We start from the raw sequence: 4656 nt of genomic DNA on the forward strand, positions 1-4656 counted from the left end.
CGCCAATTTCACTGTATCCTCGCCAACTGCTCCTTGTCCTCGCCAAATTGCTATGTAACCTCACCCGTTACAAATTACTATGTAACCTCGCTCGTTACAAATTACTATGTAACCTCGCCCGTTACAAATCATTATGTAACCTCACCCGTTACAAATTACAATGTAATCTCACCAACATTGTTTTAGGGAAGGGAAATCGTACCTGACTGGAGCTCTATGATAAAATAACGAAAATAAGGTTGGGCAGATTGCGTATTTCTGGACTGCACAGTTCCTGTCAATACATTATTACACAAACTTAAGAGGCAAGCGGGAGTAAGTGGAAGTGCATTCATATGGGTAAGGGAATACCTAACACAAAGGAGTCAGCGAGTCACAGTGAGGGTTGAGAAGTTGGACTAGCCTAGAGTAAGAAGCGGGAGTATACTTCTAGGATCGGTGCTGGGACCTATGCTATTTCCTCACCGACGAGGATTGTAAAATTCTCAAAGATGAGACAAGTTGCAGACTTGGTCCTCAAATAACTCTGAATATCAACACTAACAAGTGTAAGGTGAATAAAATCTTAACAGGCGACAGGAGACCAAAAGCAGATTACATAATGAAGGAAAACTTCCTACCTGTTTATATTATATAAATTGCAGCAGCACAATGTATACTAGCACTTCTTTTTTATGAACATATTCAGGTATAATTTAGGTACATTTTAGCTGCATTAGTGCAGCTGCCCCAGACTATATGAAGGGGGAGTACAGAGTGTGTCAAGAAATAGCTACGTGATACTAATGACCTTATCACACAGGATGGTCAGTCATACAGGGTCGTGTGATCAGTAGTCTGCACTGGCAAATTGTTGGTGCATTATGAGGATATCCTCAACAACACGAGAGTTAATAAAATAATTGCAAAGCTCCAGGTACCTCATGCCTGCGGATCTGAATGGTCTAATAACTGGGCATTGTGTAATATAGTGTTGCGAGATTATGACCCGGAGTTTTGCTCACAGTGTGTGCACCTGGAGCGTTCAGGGTTGGGAGATCCGTCACCTGTGGCCACCTGCCACAGGTAACGGTAGCCACCTGCCACAGGTAACGGTAGCAACCTGCCACAGGTAACGGTAGCAACCTGCCACAGGTAACGGTAGCCACCTGCCACAGGTAACGGTAGCCACCTGCCACAGGTAACGGTAGCCACTTGCCACAGGTAACGGTAGCCACCTGCCACAGGTAACGGTAGCCACCTGCCACAGGTAACGGTAGCCACCTGCCACAGGTAACGGTAGCCACCTGCCACAGGTAACGGTAGCCACCTGCCACAGGTAACGGTAGCCACTTGCCACAGGTAACGGTAGCCACCTGCCACAGGTAACGGTAGCCACCTGCCACAGGTAACGGTAACCACCTGCCACAGGTAACGGTAGCCACCTGCCACAGGTAACGGTAGCCACTTGCCACAGGTAACGGTAGCCACCTGCCACAGGTAACGGTAGCCACCTGCCACAGGTAACGGTAACCACCTGCCACAGGTAACGGTAACCACCTGCCACAGGTAACGGTAGCCACCTGCCACAGGTAACGGTAGCCACCTGCCACAGGTAACGGTAGCCACCGGCCACAGGTAACGGTAGCCACCTGCCACAGGTAACGGTAGTCACCTGCCACAGGTAACGGTAGTCACCTGCCACAGGAAACGGTAGCCACCTGCCACAGGTAACGGTAGCCACCTGCCACAGGTAACGGTAGCCACCTGCCACAGGTAACGGTAGCCACCTGCCACAGGTAACGGTAGACACCTGCCACAGGTAACGGTAGCCACCTGCCACAGGTAACGGTAGCCACCTGCCACAGGTAACGGTAGCCACCTGCCACAGGTAACGGTAGCCACCTGCCACAGGTAACGGTAGCCACCTGCCACAGGTAACGGTAGCCACCTGCCACAGGTAACGGTAGCCACCTGCCACAGGTAACGGTAGCCACCTGCCACAGGTAACGGTAGCCACCTGCCACAGGTAACGGTAGTCACCTGTCACAGATAACGGTAGCCACCTGCCACAGGTAACGGTAGCCACCTGCCACAGGTAACAGTAACCCAACATGATCCAGGCAACCGTTATGTCGCATCAGCAAAAGTCAGAATATCATTTACAAACCTTAATAGCGAGACATTTAGATTTCAGCGCACAACCTACGTGAGACCAGTCTTAGAGTATACCACCCCCATCGCGTAGCCTCCATCTACCAAAAAAATCGAAAAGGTTCAGAAATTTTCAACGAGGTTCGTCCCAGAATTGCGAGGGTTGGGAGTATGAAGAAGAACCGAAAGAACTAAACCTGACGTCACTACAAGAAAGGAGGGAGCAGGAAGACACGATACAGACATAAAATAGGGACAAATCCACAAGGTCCTTGATGAGGATTCGAACCTTTGCGCTGGATTTCTCAGAGACACTCTTAGTCAACTGTACCACAACATGGACCGCGTCTGGGAACATCCAGCGAGTAAATTCGAACCTACTTCACGGCCCTTGTGGATTTGTTTATTTGATATATCACGTTAATGTGTTTTCTGTGGGTATAAAATAGGGAGGTTGAAAGAGTGGAGAAAGAGGAAAGGTTCTCAATTAATTACAACAGCACAAGAGTGCATGTGGGTGAAAGGTTGAGAAACATGTGCCATTGGAAGGAAGTTTTCTTTTAGTGGAGGAGAAGTGGGAAAATGGAATGAAGTTAAAGGGTAGACTGTAGAAGTGAACTCTTTTCATAATTTAGAAAGTTGGTATAAGGAAATAATAGGTCAGGAGTTGTTACCTTAGACAAACGGCTGCTAGAAATGTGGGGGTCCAAGAACTTAAGAGTTCGATCCTAAAGACACAAATAGATGAGTAGAAATTGGCGAGCGCGGGGACACACACACACACACACACACACACACACACACACACACACACACACACACACACACACACACACACACACACACACACACACACACACACACACATGCTTACGTATGTATGTATGTATACAAGCATATATGTTTGCAAGTATGTATGTTTGTATGTGTTACAGCTGATCTAGCGTAGCGTTCCAACACCAACATTAAGGTCATCCCACACTGACCCGCCGTGACCCCCAAATAACTCTTGTAACTAACCCTGAACTACACAATTGTCCTCTCTAACAACCCTTTGTCGTCCGTTCCCCCCACCAATTCACCCCCGATTCAAGACCCATTTTGTATAAATTTTTTCTGAGCTTCAAACTTTTCTTAAATTGGAGAAATAACGTGGAAATAATGTATCATTGCGTCGTAAAAATGTTGCTGAACGACCTCGTGGGAATGTTGAAACACTGCATCATACAAATGCTACAACAATGCACCTTGTTGCATTGTTGTATGGTGAATGCATACCCATACACCGGTGACTGTTGTCTCTGAGGGAATAAGGTATACATAAAGGTATACATACAATACATGAGATGGTAGGAGAGGACGGGAGAGAGTGTGTAACCTGGGTCGTCCTCACCAGCCTGGTGAGAGACTATACACCTTACCTGCTGGTGTTGGACACCAGGTGTCCGACAGCCTGGTTGACCAGTCCAGCAACGAGGAGGCCTGGTCGAGGACCGGGCCGCTGGATGGGTGTGGAGCACATGGCAGTAAAGCTGCCGCCCAGTTGGGTGTGTGTGGAGCACATGACTGCAAAGCTGCCGCCCAGTTGGGTGGGTGTGGAGCAGGAATAGTAACTGTGTGACTCACCATAGATGTAAAGTGCCTTGTATAGTGACTGTTGTGAGCCTCTTGTTTAATCACTTGTGATAGAAAAGGATTATTTATATGTATATGTATTTGTGTAAATGATTGTATATACATGTACATGTGTATGTAACATTAATAATTGTGTAACTAGCTTCTAAAGATTGTCACTTGCTTAGCTAATCGAACTATGGGGTTCAGTTCCTGAACCCATTATGTGCCTCTGTAACCCTTTCCACCACCACCCACGGGAGGGGTATGGGGTGCATAATAATGAAAGAAATGAAGTCCTCCTTCATGCAGACTCGTGGCGCGGTCCGCACGAATCACGAACCTGCGTCTCCAAAGATGAAAACATAACACTGTAACATTGCAACATTGAAACACTGTATCACTATAACACTTAGTGTTATAGTGATACAGTGTTGTAGCAGTGTTGTATGTTGTAGTTATTAGTGATGCTTGTAGGTGTTGTATTGTATAGTAACTGTTGTTTTGTTTGACGTGAAGAAATTTAAAATTTCACTAATTTTATTCAGTTTATTTATAAAACTTAAACAAAATCTTAAAAGCAGGGAAAAATTCCTTTCGTTATTCCAAAAGTGTCTTTTTTTGCGACCTGTTAAAAATGCAGAAAACTTTGAATAAAAATATTCAGACATATTCCACAACGAGAAAAAAAATTTCTTTCCCAATATCTCACGCATTAATTAACTTCAAAAATGGAAAGGAATCTGTGACAGGAATAAAGTAGGCGGCATCTCCTATTTTCCCCTTATCTAATTAACTTACCAGGAAAATAATGGGCACAGTTTGCGTTCTTGACAGTCGTTCTGAAAATGAAAGAGTCGAATAAAAGACTTAATTAAAACTCTAAGCGATAGTGGAACCCGCACGTCA

The sequence above is a fragment of the Procambarus clarkii genome, chromosome 87 (genome assembly GCF_040958095.1).
Source record: "Procambarus clarkii isolate CNS0578487 chromosome 87, FALCON_Pclarkii_2.0, whole genome shotgun sequence".
Taxonomy (NCBI): domain Eukaryota; kingdom Metazoa; phylum Arthropoda; class Malacostraca; order Decapoda; family Cambaridae; genus Procambarus; species Procambarus clarkii.